The following is a 23868-nucleotide window of genomic DNA, read 5'->3' on the forward strand; positions in this document are numbered from 1 at the left end:
GATGGTGCCAAGGACTGTGACATTGTGGCTGACAATTTCCCTATTATACACAAGCCTAAGGAATGTATTATGGGGAGGCACATGTCAATAACTGCCAAGCCTGTTCTGGCAGCACACCTAGGAACTATGACTAGAAGGCAGACATGTCCTGTTACAATAAAACAGGGGTCTCAAAATTTTCTAAGCAAAGGGCCCGTTTACTGTCCTTCAGGGTTTGGGTGGGCCTCCATAGCACACGAAGAAGAAGAGAAGAAGCAGACAGTGTCGGTGGGGGGCCCCAGAAGAGGAGATAAGGGACCGCTCTGTGCAATATTCTTGCAAAGAGCAGGTAAGTATAAACCTCTTTTTTATTTTAGAAAAAATATTAGAAGCCTTTAGTATCACTTAAACAAGTTGGCCCCAATGTCATTTTTTCCAGTTTACACACGTACATTCCATGGATATGTAATACAGACTAAATGAGCTATGTTTACAGTGCAATAAAAAACAGAATGTGACTGATGTTATCCCACGGGTGACCCTTACATGATTACAAGTGATACAAAATACTACAACACAAACCTAGCCAGTATGAAAGTGTTAGATGAGCACTGCACAATGGAGATGGTCTTCTCTGCAGTCTGTTATCCTGGATCACTGCCCAGAAAGACAAATACAAACACCTGCCGCAAGCACTGAAATGGAGCATTTATTATGCTGGAGCTTTACACAAAGGCAAAAAATTTGCCTCGAAATTCATAAGGGGTTTTCCTACATGTTATGAAAAATGTTTGAAGAGTAACTTCAGGCAACAAGTAAAATCTAACAGGGAACAGCTAAAGCTCCCCACCAGCCACTGTAGCTTTGCCAAAGTCGACTCAAATTAAGACCAAAACCTTTAAAATGAAAATTTTCTGTATTTTCCTATTTTTGTGTATAACCCCTGTGGGGTAGATTTTCCCTCACTTCCTGTGTTTGCGATACTTGTACAAGAAATAGGAGGGGAGCGAGTGTGGCTGTCCCCGGGACTTGGTCAGCAAAAAAAAATGTTTTTTTTGTCCCTTGCAGAGAGATCTCCAATCACTTCTTGTTCATCACTTTCAATAGACACATGCAAACAACATTAAAAGCATGACAGTGGTACAAACCCCTCCCTGCTCTGATAATTATCCATACCCGATGTCCAGATGGCCACTGGGGATGCTGAAAATCACTATAGTAGTGAACGCTACATATAGTGATAGGTGTGATCTTCTGGGTGCTTCTGCAGCAGCTTTATCCCTGCCCCCTGACCACAGGGGATGGCTTGCTTGGCACCGCTGCCATTCAGAGAACATCTTAGGGTTTATTTACTAAACCTGGAGAGTGCAAAATCTGGTGAAGCTCTGCAAAGAAACCAATCAACTGCCAGGTTTTTTTGTCAAAGCTTAATTGAACAAGCTGAAGTTAGTAGCTAACTGGCTACCATGCACAGATTTTGCACTCTCCAATTTTAGTAAATCAACTCCCCTCTGTTTTATGTTATAAAATGGATACAATGAAATCTCCGATTAGACAAAGTGGAGTAAAGGGGCAGATGACATCAAGATCTCCACACTGTCCAATCAGAGAATGTCTTGTATTTTATATATGCCTCAAAGAACTTGAAATGCCAGAAAATTTTATTTAAAAAAAAAGGTAAAATTTTATTTAATACATAGATAAAAATAAATCACGTAAAAAACACCCTAAAAGGGTGTATAGTATCATACAAACTTTGCAGTCACATTTTTACATATATTTATCATGGGCATGCTTGATCTGGTGACGTGTTTCGCTGACTTCTGCTTCTTCAAAGACCATACACAAGCAAGCAAGTATTAAATGTGACTTCAATGTATCTGTGCAGTTCACACTTGCAAGATTACAACAAAAAACAAGAGGTGATGTAGATAGTATATACGTATGCTGTCGAACTCCGGATAAATATATATGCGCCTACTGGCCCATGGGAGACAACACCACAAAAGTGTAACAGCTGAAAAGGTATATATCCCAGTGGTTTTATTATATCTGGAGGTTAGATGTTTTTCAAAGGTATCTCCAAGGTATTAATACCATTTCATTTGTTCATTGTTGCCTCACGACAGTCATCTACATCATATCATGGCTATCCCTGCGAAGCAAAGGTCCAGTTTTCTGTCCTTAAGGCTTTAGGTGGGGGGAGGGGGGGGGGCAAACTGTGGCTAGTAGGGGTAGAAAATGCCCCAAGATCAGTAATCCATCATTGGTTTTAATAGGAGAAATAATGACCCATTATCGGTATCAAAGGCATAGTGCACCATTGATTGTGTCATTAGGGGGAATGATACTCCATCATTGGGGTCAGTTGATAAAATAATGCCCCAAGGGCCCACTAAAGGCAAGCAAAAGGCCACATCCAGCCCGTGGGCGGCAGTTTGAAGACCACTGCTGTAGAGTGTCTGAAAGGCCAGTTGGCAACTTAAGTTTAAACATTGAAGAGGTATCATCTCTACAAGAGCTAGAGATGGAACAAAGTTAAAAAAAACTGCAGCTAAAACAGACTACTTTATTTTGGGGTGAGAGAGGCAGAGTAGAGCTAGCGGTATGGAAGCTCTAGCAGTTGCTTGTTGCAGAGCCTAATAAACCCTCAGCTTGAGGTGTCTCCAGAGACACCAACTCCTGAACCTCATTACTTTGTTTCCAACATTGCCTTGAAGCTGCTTTGCTACAAGATAGAATTCTATTCTGTAGCCAATAAAGACGTACAGACAAAAACACAAGACTTTTTCTCAGTCCTTTTGCCTATTAAAAATATGGTATACTTTTATATCACGAAGGATAAAACTCTATAACATAACCTGAACCACTCTACATTTTATTATTTTTAGGCTTAGCGCACATGAAAAATACAATAACATGAAAGATGGTATAAAATGGGAACTGAATATCTTTAAATTGAGGAATTTCACAAGACGTGCAAAAAGAGGACATGATCCGTCATATATTTAACAGAAAATGAATTCAATATTACTTTATTCTTCTATTGAGGATATTTCAGCCTAATGTTACCTTGAAATCTGCTCAATTGCTGGTGGCACAAGGCGAGAGGGTTTCTTTTACCAAGCATAAAGTGTGATTTTACCTAGAAGACTACACCTGGGGTGTGGGTATTATTTATTTTACAAAATACAGAGTATACCTGTAGTTGCAAGACAGCAGCCTGGAACAGTACCTAGAGTCTTTATTGAGGATGTAGATTTTACCCCACTTGGAGATGCAAGTTCACTAGCAAGGTCTTAAAGCAGAAGTATAGGCAAAACTTTTTTTTTTTTATAGCTAGAGCAAGGGAGGGTCATAACCTCTATTAGATTTCTCTTCGCCATCTGTGTCCCATTGCGGAGATTTCCCTTCACTTCTTGTCCCATAACCAAAGAGGAAGTGAGAGGAAATCGCTGCAAATTAATGGAATTCCTTGGGGATCCCGAGGTCACCAGAACTTGTGTCCCCATGGGAAGATTTCCTCTCTATTACTGTTATGGGGACAACCCATACTTTGGGATTTTCTTTTACTTTCAATAATAATGGTAAACAGGACAAACAGAGAGGGCTAATCTTCTTAATGAGGGCACAGATAGCAATAAAAACTGACAGGCGTTCTAAAGTTTTGCCTTAAGTTATACTTTAAGCTGGCTATACACGTGTAAATTTCAACCTGTAGCCTCCCTGCATAACCTTTAGGGCCCATTCACACCAGGTGCATTGGGCTGCACTGGGCAGCCTTTCCCAGTGTAGTCCCATCACACAGGCGAGGCGGCTTGCCTTGTTTACAATTAGGTCAGTTCAGACATGCGGTACTTTCGTTCACCGCAGCATGCTGGGACGCAGTGCATCGACTGCAATGCCGATGGAATGAAGAGAACTGAATAAGATGTCGCTTTGTTGCATTTCAATTAAGTTCGTAAAAAAAAAAAAAAAGTATAATAGCAAAATTAGGGGGCGCACACCACATGGATTAACCACATCCACAGATGAGCTAACAGCGGCTTCAGCTACAGTCCACAAATCTTGGCCACATCCTTCTTGGCCACGCCCCTCAAAAATGCATTGCACTGTACCACTAAAATACTTGCATGTAAGTTTTCTTGTCTGTCGTGGTACACTGGGCAGCCAACTCAAATGGATGTGTTGTCCTTACACAAGATGTGATAATGCAAGTGCGATTAATGCTCTGAAGTGGACTGGGCTTGTGTGAATAGGCTCCTAATGTGGAGCTCCAGTCGTCTTTGTGTTTATTAAAAGTCAGCAGCTACAAAAAGTGTAGCTGCTGATTTTTAAAAAACACACAGTCACCTGTCCCAGGATTCAGCGATGTGGTCACCCAAACCGTCAATTCTTTCCCTCTCCTCTCCTTGGTGCTGGCATTTCAACTGTGGGCGCGAGTCATGCCTGCTGAATGGCCTGCCAGTCTTCTGGGACCTGTGACCTGTCCCAGAAAACTACAAGGAGGGAAAGGGAAGAGGAGAACTTCCGCTCTGGTCGCCTAGGCCAGTGGTTCTCAACCTCAGTCCTCAGTTACCCCCAATGGGCCATGTTTTCAGGTTTTCCTTTACTTTGCATAACTGCTTTAAATCAATATCAATGACATGGTATTGATAAAAGCTATTTTATCTAAGGTAAGTTCCCAAAACATGGCCCGTTGGGGGTACTTGAGGACTGAGGCTGAGAACCACTAGCCTAGGCAACCTGAGCAGAAGTGGGAATGGGTACCTGTTAAAACTAGGTATCTGCTTAAGTTCTCACCCAAAAAAATGATATGCCAAATGTAGCGGGGGGGTTGGGGGGTGGGGGTTGCTTATAGCAGAACTTCCCCTTTTGGATAGAGTTCCACTTTAATGTAGCTGCTGGGCGCGGAGAGAAGTGAACTACTACAGTGTCCAGCTTTGAGTCTGCTGGGGCTACTGACATCGCATCCAAGATGGCGCCACCCAGCAGCAGCCTTCAGGCTTTTGAATGTCAAAACAATAGGGGCTTTTACAGATAAATAATATGCATAAAATAAGTTAAATATACATATAGTCCTATGGAATATTTTGTTGAAATTATAGTCTGTCAACAGGGTCGCTTTAGCCAAATGATTGATGCAAATGGCCAATTATAAGAAATCATTTAAAAATGTTACCTAAAGATTTTTACAATTTTTTTCTAAATTAACAACAGCATCGCTGATTTCATACATTCTGCAGCAACAAATTATTATATCAGCATTCTCAGGCTAACTTGCAGATGGGCATTGATCATATACTGTAGTATTTAATAGTACTGCCTAATGCTTGAAACAGCAATATCCAGTATTGTTGATCTATTTAGAAGAAAACAAGGCTGAAATACCAATATAGAGTATGCTCTATCATATACAGTATATTGCAGTTTTGTAACTAAGAGGGATTTTTTTTCCATTCCAAAAAACTCGGTGAAATAATGAGATAACATCAAATCCCACAAAAAAAAAAATGTTCACAGGACTATTGATTTTTCTCTAAAGTGGCAGGACTTAAAACTGTTCAGTAACATGCTGTACGGTATATATATTCTGGGTGAGCTAGTGGTTAGACAGCAGAGATGTCACTGTGATTTAACAGAACATGTCAGCTATTCATAAAATGACCGCTTAAGAGCAAGATATTCTAGCAATTCATGAAGCAGTTTGAGGGAAGCATTTTAAAAAGAACAAATAAAAGTTATTTTTCAGAGACTCTTAATTTAAAGCGTCAGTCTGCCTAAAGCCTCGTACACACAATTGGATTTTCCGCAGATAAAACCTCGGACCTTTGTCCAAAGGCGTGTTCCTGGATTTTGTCCTGCATACTAACAGCAAGGAATTATTAGCCAACAAACACGAACGTAGTAACATACTATGTGGTTTTTCAGCTCTTTAGCGCCACACTTTGGGCTCCTTCTGCTAATTCCATGTTAGTAGAAGTTTGGTGAGTGTTGATTCACGCTTTTCATTTCGTGCTTTTCAGTTCATTTCTGAACAGCCGTTCATCAACCAGACATGTTGCGGAATCGGAGGAGACAACGTGTTATTTATTATTGGCCTTGGAGTTATTGCTTTGACCAAAATCCAGTCCAGGAACAGGAGGAGGAGGAGTTCTTGGACCAAAAATTGATTGCTTTATTAATTCTGACCAATTATGTCATATGCCTTTGCTGCGGGAGCTCCAAGAGTATAATCTGGATGTTTTTCGGAATTATCTCCGGATGACGGACCCCCGCTTTCACCAACTCTTGGCATTGTTGACCCCCTATACTAAGAAGCAGGACATGAGGCTTTTGTTTAATTTTTTGTTTGAATAATGATGATTTGGTTTGTTAGATTTTCTATACTTTTGGATGCATAGAATGCACTTTTTAGTTAATTTCTATTGGCAGATAGCATGTCTAATTTTATTTGTTTTCTTTTTTTAATACACAATAAAAAAATTGTGTAGAATAATATTTGGCTATGTGTTTTACTTCAAATGACATTTTGGGAGTAGGCAGTTACATTTAAAAAAATACAATGTAAAATTGACAAGGGACACCAACATAGTTGTATCTTTGATCTTAAAAACTACGGGATAATGGTGTTGTGGTAACTTGCCCAAAAAAAAAAAAAAGAAAAAAAAAAAGCATAATAATATTATTGTTGATTATCACTAGGAAAAAAAAGCCTTTGAAAATTAATTTGCAATAACTCCATCAGTATCACCAGAAAAGCAGCTTCATTATTATCTCATTAAAGAAGAAGAGAATTGTGCGCTGCATTTCGAGATTTCATAATTTGCCACGTCACGAATGTCAATTCTCCATTACGAACGCTAGTTTACAAGACCGACAGCTTCTGGCTCGTCCTTGCTTCCAAGCATGCGTGTTTGGACTTTGGACTTTTTTCCGACGGGCTTGTGTACACACGCTCGGAAAATCCGACAACAGACATTTGTCCACGGAAAAATTTTAAAACCTGCCATCCAACATTTGTCCGTGGAAAATCTGACAATTGTCCGATGGAGCGTACAAACGATCGGATTTTCCGCCAACACTCTGTCATCACACAATTCCCGTTGGAAAATCAGATCGTGTGTACGCAGCTTTAAGCCCCATACACACTATCAGAATTTCTGCTAATTTTTGTCTTCAGATTTACCAAAACCATGTAGTGCAAGGGCCTGCCTGATTGCATACAAATTGAAACTCCTAAGGTTTGACCTCATATTATATGGTTTTGGTAAATCTGAAGGAAAAAATCAGCAGAAAATCTGATTGTGTATGGGGCTTTACACTGATAAATAAGGCTGACCATACACAGTTTCTTTTCTCTCATTCAGTCCCAAGCTCTGGGTAAGAGATTTTAATTATTTCCCCATCTATGCCAACAGCATGGATGGAGGAATCTCCACTGCTGGCTATTGTATTCATGCAGCTATGACCCCCCGAGACTGTCTGAATATCTGAAAAGTGAGACTGTACCTGATAGGATGTGGTTAGTGTTCAGCCAATAATTTTCCAACCAGCTAAGTCAATTTTAAATAATTTATAGGATGCCACTGCTGAACTCGCCTTAAAAATGCTAGTTGCCTGGTTGTTCTGTTAAGACAAGTTTTCAATACTAAGTCTCTGACCTGAAACTATGAAAATCAGGAGTACAGTCTCTCCACCTTTCCACAGACTTTATTAGTGTGCATGCTAGTTAAGGGTCAGAGACTCACATATTGAGGCCAGGGAGAGTCATACCCTGTACACAAGACCGGTTTTGCCGTCGGAAGAAACTCTGAAGGTTTTTCTGACGGAATTCCGCCCAAGCTGTCTTGCATACACACGGTCACACCAAATTCCGACCGTCAAGAATGCAGTGACGTACAACACGTACGACAGCACTAGAAAAAGGAAGTTCAATAGCCAGTGCTCCACCCTTTGGGCTCCTTCTTCTAATTGCGTCGGAACAGCATACAAACGAATGGTTTTTCCCATAGTAATTTGTTCCGTCGGAAAAATATAGAACATGTTCTCTAAGTCCATCTGAATTTTCGACGGAAAAAGTTCGATGGGGCATACACACGGTCGGAATATACGATGAATAGCTCCCATTTGACTTTTTCTGACGGAAATTCCGACCGTGTGTACGCGGCATCAGGCAGCTAGAAGGAGGTCAACGACGGTTAACTCAATCGTTTTCTCAGTACTTCAGGGCCCATTCCTACATCTGTTAGTCAGTATATGGTGGTAACTTGCATGTTAACACATTTGGTAATGCAATTCACATTAAATGCATTAGCATGCTGTGGTAATATTCACAACCATTAATGCATGTGCATTAACACGAAGCACAGGTATGCATAAATGTAAATGGGCCTTTGAAACCACCTAAAGGTCTCTTATATCTTTCAGAAATTCCAGTGTTAAGATCTCTGTGCTTGATTACCAAGGTCCAAACACCTTCTATGGCAATTTCAAATGGCTATCATACTTTGATTCTTTTTACACTCTAAAGCATAATTTCTCAACCAGGGTTCACGGAACCCTAGGGTTCTTCCAGAGGTTTCTGGGGGTTCCTACAGCAATAGGAAAAATCTGCCTCTAGGATCATTTCAAGGATACCACTGACACTTTTTAGCTTTCTGTAAGGGGGTAATTTTTCCCAATGACCACAAGTGTAAGGAGCATTTTTCCCACTGACCATCACACTGATGTTTTAGCAGGGGTTCCCTGAGACCGAATAGGTGTTTCAAGGGCTCCCTTGTTGAAAAGGTTGAGAAAGGCGGCTCTACAGTATGCACCAGGTGCATTGGGAACATCATAATACTCGAAAGACCAAGTGGGTGAGAACAGTAATACATTTTTATCAAAGGGTCTTTTTACTGGTGTCAAAAACAGAATTTTATCAACACTTAGCCTCTAAAGGATTTTATATGCATAGACTATTTAAAACTTTGCATGGACAGACTATTTATAGTATATGTAAACCCCAAGCTTGTACAGTGCCATGAAAAAGTATTTATATCCCTTGAAATTTTCCAAATTTTTCATGTTAAAACCAAAAAAAAAATGTATTTTATTGGGATTTTATTTGATAGACCAACACAAAGTGGCACATAATTGTAAAGTGGAAGGAAAATGATAAATGTCTTACAAATTTGTTTACAAATAAATATCTGAAGTGTGGCGTGCATTTGTATTAATCTTTACTCAGATACCCCTAACTAAAATCTAGTGGAACCAATTGTCTTCAGAAGTCCTAATTAGTAAATAGAGTCCACCTGTGTATAATGTATTCTCAGTATACATACAGCTATTCTGTGAAGCTCTCAGAGGTTTGTTAGAGAATCTTAGTAAGCAAACAGCATCATGAAGACGAAGGAACACACCATACAGGTCAGGGATAAAGTTGTGGAGAAGATTAAAGCAGGGTTAGGTTATAAAAAAAATATCTCAAGCTTTGAACCCCTAACAAAGCACTGTTCAATCCATCATCCAAAAGAGGAAAGAGTATGGCACAACTGCAAACCTACCAAGACATGGCCGTCCACCTAAACTAACAGACCGGGCAAGGAGAGCATTAATCAGAGAAGTAGCCAAGAGGCCCATGGTAACCCTGGAGGAGCTGCAGAGATCCACAGCTCAGGTGGGAGAATCTGTCCACAGGACAACTATAAGTCGTACACTCCACAAATCTGGCCTTTATGGAAGAGTGGCAAGAAGAAAGCCATTGTTGAAAGAAAGCCATAAGAAGTCCTGTTTGCAGTTTGTGAGAAGCCATGTGAGGGACATGTGGAAAAACATTTAACTTTTTGGCCTAAAAGCAAAACGCTATGTGTGGCAAAAAATTAACACTGCACATCACCCTGAACACATCATCCCCACTGTGAAACATTGAGATGACAGCATCATGTTGTGAGGATGCTTTTCTTCAGCAGGGACAGGGAAGCTGGACAGAATTAATGGGAAGATGGATGGAGCCAATTACAGGGCAAGTTTAGAAGAAAGCCTGTTAGAGTCTGCAAATGACTTGAGACTGGGGCGGTTAACCTTCCAGCAGGACAACGACCCTAAATATACAGCCAGAGCTACAATGGAATGGTTTAGGTCAAAGCATATTCATGTGTTAGAATGGCCCAGTCAAAGTCAAGACCTACATTCAATTGAGAATCTGTGGCAAGACTTGAAAATTGCTGTTTATAGACACTCTTCATCCAATCTGACAGAGCTTGAGCTATTTTGCAAAGAAGAATGGGCAAAAATGTCAGTCTCTAGACAAAGCTGGTAGAGACATCCCCAAAAAGACTCACAGCTGTAATTGCAGTGAAAGGTGGTTCTACGAAATATTTGTAAAAAATTTCGAAAACAATTTAGCATTTTCCTTCTACTTCACAATTATGTGACACTTTGTGTTGGTCTATCACATAAAATCCCAAAAAAGTACATTTACGTTTTTGGTTGTAACATGTCAAAATGTGGAAAATTTCAATGGGTATGAATAAAACAACCCATTCAGCTTAAAATACAAATGAAAGGAAAACATTTGTGTATTGATTAGAGCTGCACGATTCTGGGCAAAATGAGAATCACAATTTTTTTGCTTAGAATAAAGATCACGATTCTCTCTTGATTCTCACGGCGTAACATCATCTTTCACATTATACCAAAAAAATGGCTAACTTTACTGTTTGTTTTTTTTGTAAATTCATTGAAGTGTATTTTTTCCTTAAAAATTGCATTTGAAAGACCACTGCTCAAACACAGTGTGACATAAAATATTGCTAAAAACGCCATTTTATTTTCAAAGGTCTCTGATAAAAAAATATATATAATGTTTGGAGGTTCTACGTAATTTTCTAGCAAAAAAAAATACTGATTTTAACTTGTAAGCAACAAGTGTCAGAAAAAGGTTTAGTCTTTAAGCGGTTAAACTGACCTCATTTGCAGACTGAAGTACATTCCTCTGATCTCTAAAAGAACTAAATGTTACAATGTTTATAGTTATCTGCCAGTGCTGACAATGAACTCTTTGCACTTGTTACATGAATGAATTGGGGAAATGCTGCATAGAGATCCTGAGGGGGTTGAATGGAGATGGCGATTTTCCTAACGGTTAATCGTGTAGCTCCAGTATAGATATGTGATCACATACCCTCTGTTCTCAGCTGCATAAGGAGCTCAGGGAGGAGAAACAGCAGCACACTGATCTCCACTGTGAATGGCTGTGCAGGTGGTGGTGGTGGGGGGGGGGGTCAGGACAAATATGCTCATTGGAAGAGAACAAGCTGAGTTCTTATCATGCTGTGCTCTCATGCCTAGTCATTTTTGGTAGGAAATCAAAGGGACTTTCAGAAACACCAGCGATTTTACACATAGGAAGCAATACAAAGAACAGGATACTTTTTCATCCAAGTACATGGTACAGAAGGCACATATCAGGGATATGAAATCATGTTCTTTAATACCAGTCAATCTAATATATAATACAGCAGGTACATTTAATAGAACAAGCCCACCCAAAGGTGTTACTTCAGTTGATAAATCATATTAATAGGTTTGATCACTATCACTTTTCTAAAGTGACTCTGCAGAAAAGCATAGTAATACCTCTCTGAATTTTCTTCCAAGACCAACACTTCTGACAATGCTGACTGGCTCCTCCAGCTGACTTTCACTTATCACAGGAGATGGCAGTGATAGGTAGGTTAGAAGGGTGAACCAATGAGCCTTGAAGCTTTGGCTTTGGAAGAAGTTTAAGCCAGGGAATACGCAGAAGCTCAAAAACATTCTGGAGTTTTTTTTTGTAGCTCAAACCGGGCAGATTGGTGTATTTAGGAAGTGTTTGTTGTTCAATAGAAATGCATGGAAATGCTTTAGTTTTTTGAGCATTTTAGTGCCATTTGTTGTGCATTTTTCTGATTAAATGCAACAATTAAGCAAAAATAAATAATAAGAATTCATAAATAAATAACTAAAATATAAATAATAGTAACAAGAAATAAAATAACCTTAACCCCTACTACTAATATTAATTCCTAACTCTAATCCTAAACTATAACCCTAATCCTAAACCCCATAAAATTAACCCCTAATCCTAACCCCCAACCTTAACCACTAACCTAACAAAGTAGATAAATTAACCCATAACCCTAACCTTTAAACCTAATTCGTAACCCCTTACAAAAAAAAGTTAAAAAATAATAATAATTCAATAATAAATAAAAGCGGATGAAAAAGCTGAAAAACATAGCAACAAATAATGTAACAGATGATATTTTCTCTATTAGCTAATTAAAAAAATGGCAAGAATATGACGCTCAGGTGTGAATGCCGTGTTAGCATTGAGGGAGGGGGGGGGGGGGCTTTTTTTGCAAGTACAAATATTGTTTTGTAAGCAATGCAGTCGCTTCAACATAAGATAAATAAGATAAGTAGTAAAAAAAAATTCAGTAGGAGCTTGTCAAAAATATAGACAGTAAAGCCTATGTATTGCCAACCATCTTGGCTCCTGATGAAAAAAAATAAAAAATTACGAGACCTATTATTTTCTTTAACTCAACTGCCACAGGTCCATAGCTACTAGAGAAGGTATACAAGGTATTAAAAAGCAAACCGCACTTGTGGTTGAAGCATTGATGAGAACTTGAAAAGCCATACAGATTTACAAAGCAATTCTTTTTGACAACCACGGCTATTGATATGCTGCCAAATAAATAGATAAATCTATTCATGACATCCATGCTTTTTTTCTAAATAATCCACGAGTGAATAAAATAAAAATAGAAGAGCGCACCTCATTTAAAGGTAAATCACATTACTGCAGCTGCTTGCCATCTTGAATAAGACCTCAATATACAAGTGACAGGCAGTTTCTGAGTTGTTTTAATTCTATTAAATGACTTGCAGAGAACGCACCTTTACCAGCACATGAGTAGCTTTTGTCGCTGCTATTTTTATCGCTGCTGCACTGCAGGCAGCAAAAACAAGTAGACCCATGACAGGAGATTTTGTGCTGTAATTTAATTGGCTGCCTATCAGGAACACTGTGGGGGAGAGAAAAGGGACGGAAGGGGGCAAAGAGCAACACGATGATCAAAAATGCCATTTACCAGTGGACAGGATCAACTCCTATTTCTGTGTAATTACCATCAGGGATGGACAGTTATAAAAGCAAAATTTTTTTTTTTTTTTTTTTTAATGAACCAAATCCATTAGTAAACTGTAAAAATAAACCTTAAAATAAGATTTTAACCAATCTCCAATTTAGAGAAACAACAGGACTTTGCTAGAAAGTAACTAGCTAGAAGCAACTGGTAGTTGGAACTAGAGTGGTTGCTAAGGGTTCAATTCCAACCACTTATAGGGCTGGATTAGAGTCCTATATGCAGCAATGGATCTCTACTGGCGAGGGACCAACATCCTCTGCACCAGCCTTTTTTGTTTACTTTTGTTTTATTAAAGTGATTGTAAAGGTAAATAAAAAGAAACAAGAAAAAACCCCAAACATATCATACTTACCTCTACCAGCATTTGGCGTCCATAGAGGCTGAATGCAGGACTCGACCCCGCCCCCCGGTGCTCGCATCAGCAGTGGGAGCCAATGGCTGTGCTGCTATCAATTTATCCAACCAAGAGCCGAGAACCCCAGACAGAAAGACAGCGCGTCCCTGCCGGGTCAAGTTCGAGGGTTCAGGTAAGTAAAACAGGGGAGCTTGGGGGGCGGTCACTGACAGGTGTTTTTTCACCTTAGTGTATAGGATGCATTAAGATGAAAAAACATGAAGGTTTACAACCACTTTAAGGTTTTAACAAACAGAACAGTACATGTATAGTGCAAATAGAGATTACAATCCAGTAAACAAGTACACAAAATCTCCACCCTCAACAAAAACAGTACAACATTTAAACAAAGGAGTATGACCTAGATCAGGGGTCTGCAAACTTTCCAAGCAAGGGGCAAATTTACTGTCCTTCAGGATTTAGGGGGACTGGACTGTGGCCAGTGGGAGTAAAAAATGCCCAAGCGTCAGTGAAAGTAAACAATGGCCCATCATTGGTCTTAGTGGGAGGAATAATGCCCCACTGTTGGTATTCAAGGGATGCATAGGGGGTGATTTGCCAAAACTGGAGAGTACAAAATCTGGTGCAGTTCTGCACAAAAACCATTTAGCTTCCAGGTTTTACTGAATTGAATAAGCTGAAGTTAGAAGATGATTGGCTACTATGCACAGCTGCACCAGATTTTGAGTGCTCCAATTTTAGTAAATCAACCCCAGTTCTTCTGATCATTAGTGTCTGCAGGGGGAATGGTGCCCCATCATTGGTTCCAAGAAAGTAACTGACCTGCGCTCAGGTGTAAAGCTCTAGGGGAGGAAGTGTGTCTAATCCTTATTGTCAAAGCACAGTCTTGCTGCCCTCTCAGGACCATGGGTATCCAAATATACTGAAAGACAACGAAAACAAGAGAAGGGCGCACTCACCTAGTGCATTTCCATTATAAACATTTATTAAAAGTTAAAAGAAGATACACATAATACTCACAAATGTATGATGTATACACGCATGTCACAGCAAAATGAAGACAAGTCACCTCCAGGACCGGTGGAATATTCCAATGGTGCAAGGGGACCAGATGGCATTCATAATGGCTTGGCTTATGCGTTTCAAGGGAGAACCCTCTTCCACAGAGCCCTTGAAATGTGTAAGCCAAGCCATTACAGGCGCTGTCTGGTCCCCTTGCACCATTGGAATATTCCAGTGGTCCTGGAGGCGACTTGTCTTCATCAAGCTTTGACATGCGTGTATACGTTTGTGAGTATTATGTGTATCTTCTTTTATCTTTTAATAAATGTTTATAATGGATTTGCACTAGGTCAGTGCGCATTTCTCTTGTTTACGTTGCCCCATCATTGGTGTCTGTGGTAGGAATAGTGCCCCATTTTTGGTGTCTGTAGGAGGAATAGTGCCCCATCTTTGGTGTCAGTTGGAGGAATGGTGCCCCATCATTGGTGTCTGTGGTAGGAATAGTGCCCCATCTTTGGTGTCTGTGGGAGGAATAGTGCCCCATCTTTGGTGTCAGTTGGAGGAATGGTGCCCCATCATTGGTGTCAGTGGAAGGAATGGTACCCCATCATTGGTGTCAGCTGGAGGAATGGTGCCCCATCTTTGGTGTCTATAGGAAGAATGTTGTCCCATCTTTGATGTCTGTGGGAGGAATAGTGCCCCATCATTGGTGTCAGTGGTCGGAATGATGCCCCAATAGCCAGATAAAGGCAAGCAAATGGGCCACGTTCAGCCCGCGGGCTGCAGTTTGGAGCCAACTGACCTAGATGTTCCAATAGCTGAAGATCAGGTCGCATAAGAACAAAGGTAATTGAATTATGCAGGTGTACATATGTTTGCAGAAAGAAACATCAAACCTCCCACATCCCTGTAGGGCAATCGGAACAGTATTCCACTCAGTGGGCCTTGGCCATACTGACCACATTGGAGCCAAGAAAAGTCCATCACAGGAAGACTGAACAAACAAAAAAAGGGGGATGGAGCAGGGATAGGCCGAACCATAGTCCAAAATGGGGAGGAAAGCGCATCCAAAGCAATAAAAGGTCAAAGAGGACAAAGAGGACAAAGAAGAAAAAAAGAGGTTGGGGGAGATCCAGTAGAGAGGGAACAGCCTTTTTTAACCAGAGTGCCTTCTTGCCCCTTCAGGGGTGCCTTGGCAAAATGCCTAAAAAAAACCTGTGTGTTTGGCCCTCTTCATCAGCGTTCGACACTTTTACAAGCGTCAGGCTTTTTTCTGCCAAAACGCTGCTGCCAGGAAGAAAGTCTTCTACGAGAGTTTGCAAAAAGTCCTGTGTGAATGAGGCCTAAAATAATTCATATGTTGCTTTTCTGGGACAAGAAGTTGTGGGGAATTACCTCAATGGCACATAGACAAGAAAATAATAACCTGAAAGGAGTTTTCTTTCCCTATTCTATCCACAACAACAACAAAATCACTATACGCGTTAAATCGTATGTAATATACGCTTAGTAATTGGGTTTAGAAACGGGTTCACTGTAAGTGGAAGTAATCAGTGGCTGCAATGTTAGATACAGGGGGTTTGACACTTTTCATTTTTAACACCGTTTTTCTTTTTTTGTAATCCGTCAACATCTTGTCAAAGAAGACTACTGGGAGAAACTCAGTGGTAGAAGATTTAATGGCAAATCCCACGATTCTGTTACACAACAGATGTAGTCACCAAAAAGTCATTAGTCTTTATTTCTATAGTAAAGACTGTCTAAAATGTGTGCTTTCAGCTGTTATATAAGTAAGCCTGTCACTAACCTGGGAATTCAAACTGTGCATTTGACGAAAAATATGCATAATTACATGTTTCCTTCTGGGGAAAACCCATGTCATAATGATCAGTACACCCAGAGAAACAGACATCTGAATTTATATGAAAATCTTATGAAGCCGTCACTATAGGGTCTGGCGATATAACATGACATGTATGCATGTAAGAGGTTTCATCTGTTAGGGCTTATGCATGCAGGATGTTTTTATTTCTTCTCTGGACGCCTTTTATATCCTTTATATGATCCTTTATACTTCTATAGTGTGTACTTGTCTCATTCTGACACTTTTTGTTTGCATGGTGTTACGCTGAGTAAATAAATACCCAACATGTTCGGCTTTACAATTGCACACCCTCGTGGAATAGCGCCAAACTACGGTACCTTAAAATCTCTATAGGCAACATTTTAAAAGGCTTTACAGGTTACCAGTTAAGAGTGACACAGGAGGTCTGGTGCTAGAATTATTGCTTTTGCTCTGATGTTTGCGGCGATACCTCACATGTGTGGTGCGATCGCCGTTTACCTATGCATTTGGGACCAACCTTTGCGCACAAGCATTTTTTTTAACTTTATTTATTTTATTTGATTTTTTATTTTTTTTATTTTTACACTCTTAATTTTTTTTTTTGGATCATTTTTATTGTTATCACAAGGAATGTAAACTGTGACAGGTCCTCCTTACTATCTATTAGACCCTAGATCTCTCCTCTTCCCCCAAAAGCATCTGATCAAACTAAGATCTGTTTGATCAGAGGCTTTTTACAAGTCATAAATGACTTATTTACATGCTGGGGAAACCGGAAGTGATAAAATTAGCCACTATTTATTTTATTGTTTATTTATTTATTTCAGGTACTTTCTATAGCGCCATCAATTTACGCAGCGCTTTACATATACATTGTACATTCACATCAGTCCCTACCCTCAAGGAGCTTACAATCTAAGGTCCCTAACTCACATTCACACATACTAGGGAGAATTTAGACAGGATCCAATTAACCTACCAGCATGTCTTTGGAGTTCTAGGAGCCACTAGGAATGCTTTTACAAAAAACAGAATCGGCTGCTGAAAAAAGTTGCAGGCATCATCCCGGCATAACCACTTAGACCTGATGATGTAAATGTATGTTGCCCAGTCTTAAAGTAGTTAAGAGCACAAAAGTGTCATTTCTGTCTGCCCCTGGATGACGTAATTCTCTTACGAAATGCATAGGGCGGAGCAGGACAACTCGCTGACGTCATCTCGAGTCATTGTTTGTGTATCCAGAAGACGGGTTTGTCTGAATGTGTACTGGCCGGAACATCGGACTTCAGGCTTTCTATTTGTTGCTACTTTTGTAAGTTGGAAATTTTTGTTTTTAATCTCTTAATAAACCTGAAGGTTTTTACACTATCGGGGCATTTATGTTTTTTACATGCTATGTGCACTCACTAACAAGGCGATCTGAAGAGTAGCTAACAAGTAAGTCAGCAGTCTCGATGCACTCTGAAGTTACAGCTGTGCCTAGATTATATGCTTTCCCTGATCCTCTGTAGTGGGGGATCACGGCTATCTGGTAAGAAGTGATTCTTTCCATAGTGGTGGTGGATTGCACACACTCCTTGTTAATCAGCGGTTGAAGATTCATCTCATCTGTGGATTGACTTTATTTTTGATCTTTGCACGGGTGGATGTGACACTTTTCAGCTATTTACACACAGACTGTTTGTCTTGTTTGGATATGGACTGAGTTCTGTTTACAATCTATGTAATTTTTATATATGTTTACACAATGTTTATGGTTTATTAATGTATTTATACACATTTGCCATTCACATTGAATTGTGGTTGGCTTGCACATTTTTGTGCGCAATATAGGGCTTATTAACACATTTTTGTCTATTCACATTGCATTGTGAATGGTTTGCACTTTTTTTGTGTGTACAATTTATGGTTCATCCCTATTTATATTCACAGGTTTAGCGCAATTCTAAATTTTCTTTTTATTTTTTCACTATAATTGTGTTATATAGGAGAATTGCTGCTTCCACCATACAACAAATATATCAGGTGTCTTTTATTAATCTTAGCGTAGTTTCTTTTCTTTTTTCTACATTTCTGTCTGCTGCCTTGTTTCCCTGCTATCAGCATGAATGACTTCTGACAACTTTTTCCTGACACCAAGGGAACAAATGTGACAGGGGAGGGACCTTTAGCTGATTGACAGCCTCAGCTCTGTTCCTGTGTGAAGGGGGTGTGTCCCTTCCCTCCAATCAGCTCTCCAAGCTCTCCAACTTCACATCTCTGTCCCCTTTTTTAAGACCGTTCAGGCACGCTCTTTGTAAGGTCCCTTTCACCTTATTACATGTTCCACCAGTTTTTAGGGTGGAACATGAATCATGTTTCCACAGCTGCAGCTGCTCGCTGTTCCTTCCTCTCCCTGTGACAGCAGTACAGGGAGTAGTTCCCCCTACTAGCTGTCACTTTTTGAAAACAGCAGCATCCTACAAGTTCGCATCATTCAATCACACAGCTCTGTGTGTGAATGAACTACAAGCCCCCACATCCTTAGCAGCTGTCGGCTTGCAGTTCTGAATGAACGACCACGGCGTTGTTCAGCGCCGTGGTAGTTCATAGAGTCTTCCTGTCAGTTTGAAACTGTCTAGCCGTATGATGTACGGGGCAGACAGCTCACACTGACAATTTGCAGGAGACCTGCATGGCAACAGCAATCTGCTGATCGCTGGTGCAATGCTTTCCAGGCTCCTATAAAAAAAAAAAAAGGTGAATGCACATTTTTAAACCTGCATATACTATGAATATTTGTTTTTTTTTAAAAGTGACCATATCCTTTAAATTCTGGACTTTAAACAGATGTAGAGAAGAGACGAACGCATATAAACTGCTACAATTGATGTAGGAGGATTTGTTTCATCTCTTTGTATCACTTCAAGCCAGTCACTTTACTGGGTATATGTAAGGATTTACAACCACTTTAAAAAACACACCTAAAACAGTGTATTGCACAAACACTTAGGTTCTTCAATCGTTTATGGATTCCACTGGCCAGAATATTATTTTTTTTTCTGGAATTAACGAAACCCCGAGCACTAAACGCGTCTAGCATTTAGGCAAAGTTAGACTTGTTTACGTGAGTCAAGCGTTTTTTTTCTGCCCAAAAGCTCCCTAGAGCCCTTTCAGGAATAATTTAGTATCAGCAAATCTTATTAACCTGTCTCATCACTATGCTTTTACAAACCCAGATATTCTAGTAATATTTTCTTGACGTAGTTAATACTTATGCCCCGTACACACGAGCGGAATTTCCGTCACAAAAACTGTGATGGGAGCTTTTGGTTGCATATTCCGACCGTGTGTATGCTCCATCCAACCTTTTCTGTCTGAATTTCCGCCAGCAAAAGATTGAGAGCTGGTTCTCTATTTTTCCGACGGAAAAAGTTTTTGACGGAAATTCCGTTCGTCTGTATGCAATTGAGACGCGCAAAAAACCATGCATGCTCGGAAACAATTTGACGCATGCTCGGAAACAATTTGACGCATTGAACTTCATTTTCTCTGCTCGACGTAGTGTTGTACGTCACTACGTTCTTGACGGTCGAAAGTTGAGAGAACTTTTGTGTGACTGTGTGTATGTAAGCCAGGCTTGAGCGGAATTCCGTCGGAAAAACCATGACAAGTGTCAGTGTACTATATCACACAAAGTTTTTATGTCCCTCAAAGACTTTAGCTTCAGCATCGCTGCATTTGGTTCCAAGTAGGCCCACCAGTTGTGATCCTTACAAGGTGGTCTTATTCTCCCTGTTGGATTCTCTCCTAAAGCAAAACTTAAAAAATGGAGCTTGCTCCTTTCAAACCTTCTTCCCTTTACATAATCAAATGTGTTTTATTATTTCTAGTGTGGCCATGGGGCCATTTTGGCCTAGGCCAGAATGACGTGTCCCTGGTCCTGCAGCCACCTGGGAAACATTATATCCCCCAAGAAGCTGAAAGACCAGGGATACAGAGCAGGCCTGAAACATCAACCAGCGCTGGCTGCCTGAACCGGGAAGAGGAAGTCAGCTAAAGAGGACCAAGATGGAAGTGCGGGACCATTTCACCCAAACAGCACTTTTCAGGGGGCAAAGCTGGATTCACTGTGTGGGTAAGTATGTAATTTGAAGATGACCTGGCAATCAAGGCAAGAAAAAAAAAACACGGGGGGGATTTAGTACTACTATTGAAAGCTAAAAAAATTTTTCTTTTTCAGCAGCGTTCAGAATGGTTAACATTACTGTCAGATTTTATTGTCACATGTGTCTTATTGGATAGATTTCCATTCCCTTGCTATTCTATAGACACAGCAGGAGGTAAAAGCAAAGTCTACAAAGTAAGGGAAATGTTCTCTTAACCACTTCAGCCCCAGAAGGATTTACCCCCTTCCTGGCCGAGCCCTTTTTTGCAATACGGCACTGCGCCGCTTTAACTAACAATTGCGCGGTCGTGCGATGTTGTACCTACAAAAACTTGACATCCTTTTTTTCCCACAAATAAACCTTTCTTTTGGTGGTATTTGATCACATCTGCAGTTTTTATTTTTTGCTCTATAAACAAAATAGAGCAACAATTTTGAAAAAAAAAGCAATATTTTGTACTTTTTGCTATAATAAATATCCCCAAAAATATATAAAAAAACTAATTTCTTCCTCAGTTTAGGCCAATATGCATTCTTCTACATATTTTTGGTAAAAAAAAAATCGCAATAAGCATATATTGATTGGTTTGCACCACAGTTTTCGCGTCTACAAAATAGGGGATAGATGTATAGCATTTTTATTATTAATTTTTTTTATTAGTAATGGCAGCGATCTGCGATTTTTATCATGACTGCGACATTGCGGCAGACAGATCAGACACTTTTGACACCATTTTGGGACCATTGACATTTATACAGTGATGAGTGCTATAAAAATGCACTGAACTGTGTTTCCTCAGCGTGTTCTTACTGTGGGGGGGGGGGCTCACTAGAACATGACAAAGATCACTGCTCCCAATCACTTGGAGCAGTAAATCCCTGTCATGTTGGTAGGCAGAACAGGGAAATGCCTAGTTTTCATAGGCATCTCCCTGTTCTGCCTCTCTGTGCCACGATTACGGGTCACCGGCGGACATCGAGTCCGCAAGACCCGTGGCGCCTGCCATCCTCCGAAGGATTCCCCCATCCACACAATGGAGGTGGATAAAAGGAATCCTCCCCACTGTGCCATTGTATTCTGACAGCAGCAACTCGTTTGCTGTTAGAATACAATGATTACCGGCTGCAGCCGTTCCAACATTCCCGTTCAACAGAAGTCAATCGTTAGATCGACTTCTGTTGAGTGGGAACAGCCATAATTGGATCAAAATTTGTCCGGTTCCTGCTGAACTGGCTGAATTTCATTCTATCTACCGCCAGCTTTAGCATACAATCTTGACTTGCCTTGGTGCCCATATACCTCCTAGCTCTTTTCTTGGACTATAAAACAAATCAGCCCATGTTGTAGAACAGAGGAGAGGGGAGGTTGTTCTAAAGTTCAGCAAAAGACAACTATGTAGAGATGACATAATTCCTTGTGATTGCCAGCCAACAAAAGGAACTTAGGTACATATGGTCATCCCAACAGCTCAGCGCTGTGGGTTCTGAGTTGTAATGGTAATTAGGTTTGAAGAGCATTTCTACCAGGATTAACTGGTATTTTTAATTACTTGCAGAGTCTTTAAAGGAAAAAAGGTGTGGAAATGTGCATGTATTGCAGACGTGTAGCAGATATTTTTTCCATTTACATACACTTTAAGAACCTGAGGAAAAAGGATAAAACCATGTTTTTGTTTTAATGGAAATTACAAAAAATACAATCCCAACATTTTTTGGGATGGGTCCTAGACCCATCCCATAAAACAAGAAAAGTAAGTACACCTGTTAGCTGGTTATATTTTAATAACTGCAACAGCCCCTCATTTGAAAATATAATGCTGGTTTTCAGACCAGAGATGAAGGAAGAACTAAACTCTCCTGTCCTTTACAGACAAGGAAGCTGCCATCTTAGCCTCGATTTAAATTGCATTAGTTATGGTGTTGCACATGTGATCAGAATTGACACCAGCCATTTGATGGCTTAAGAGTTCAGTTGAGAGGACAAGCAACTGTGCCAGTTATGAGATGCGGCAAGCGAGAAACTATTTTAGGTAAGTGTTAAATCAGTGGGTTTAGTTCAACCTAATAAATGCAATTTTTTTTTTTTTACAAGACAGAATTTTCACAGCAGGAAGATTTTGAGGTCACTTTGGCTAATGGACTTTGTCACAAAAACATGCTGGTTTGACAAGTTGTTTGCTAAGAGCGGCATATCATCTGCTAAATAATGCACGGCAAATAGGGTTTGCTTCCAGCCTAGAAGAATAGAATGCCATGTACTCAGTCCTAATTAATACCAATGCCATGACCCGCTGACTCTGCAGACCTCAAAGTGTTTACTTCAACAACCTCACAAAGTTCTTCTGAAGCAGCACAATGTGCAAATCTAACAAGATTCCAACGCTGCAAATCTGAGAGCAATGGCACAAATACAATCCGTAAGGGATACAAATGATAAAAGGATTACGCTTAAAAAGCTGAAGGGAAATGCCAGACTTCATATTTTGTATGGCACAGATCACTTCTATGTAAACAGTTTGTGCAAACACAAAGAGGTCTAGAGAACTCGGTGATCACCGCTGTAGCTTTTGTTGTGTGCACTGTGAAGCTAAGCTCGGCACTATAAATGATCAAACTGCGGGCGTTTGCTAGAGGTTAAACTCTATGGACATGTGTCTTTATTCAACCTAGCAAGCTATGTAATACACTCTGATGTGATGACAACTCCCATGTGAGTTTTCTGTGTTCACAGGCAAATCAAGAGCTGACACATATTCTATTTGAATTCTTTATTGGTACTTCTATATTTGCTTTTTCTCTAGGCTAGAAAATGTTCTGTATGTTTCTTTTTACATATTCTTGAGAAGTTTTTCAAATTAGACAATTCTAAGCCAATAAATGCCATAAAAGAAACAGAATCTTACCAAATAACAGTCTATTAAGCATTTTTAAACCTCAAAACAAAAATATAGTATATTATAGCTCCGCAATACTTAAAGAATAATTCCAGGCATCGGCATGTTATAGTGTACATAGTTGCATTGGTCCAGGTTGGACTAATGTATATATATATATATATTTATGGTCGTGGCCCTAAGACTGAGACAGAGGATCACATAAACACGCGACAAGACTTACAACATAAATAGACCTGAGGTGTGGCTTTTGGTTGTCTGGTAGGTAAGCCAATAAAAGGGGCCAGACCCAAGATAAGTATTGAATAATTGTGGAGGAAAGTGTGCTGAGAAATGTTGTATAAAAAAAAGGAATGGGAGGGAGGGTATTGCGCACCGGAACCGACAGAGAGCAAGGGTGAGCAGTCTAGCTTAAATACCCACCAGGCTCTTCCCATAAATTCAGGCCACCATACTGGCCT

At 40.0% G+C, this 23868-nt stretch overlaps 1 protein-coding gene and 1 long non-coding RNA gene across 4 annotated transcripts in view; one reads left to right on the top strand and one right to left on the bottom strand.

The window, feature by feature from the left end:
• NECAB2 (N-terminal EF-hand calcium binding protein 2) overlaps positions 1 to 23868 on the bottom strand; it is a 370725-nt gene that overhangs the window by 117523 nt on the left and 229334 nt on the right. The window lies entirely within an intron of this gene.
• LOC141112535 (uncharacterized) overlaps positions 17543 to 23868 on the top strand; it is an 86104-nt gene continuing 79778 nt past the window's right edge. Inside the window, exon 1 of the long non-coding RNA XR_012236617.1 lies at positions 17543 to 17678. This is a non-coding gene — a long non-coding RNA (uncharacterized lncRNA). The remainder of the gene's footprint in view (positions 17679 to 23868) is intronic.

The sequence above is a fragment of the Aquarana catesbeiana genome, linkage group LG11 (assembly GCF_042186555.1).
Source record: "Aquarana catesbeiana isolate 2022-GZ linkage group LG11, ASM4218655v1, whole genome shotgun sequence".
Classification (NCBI taxonomy): Eukaryota; Metazoa; Chordata; class Amphibia; order Anura; family Ranidae; genus Aquarana; species Aquarana catesbeiana.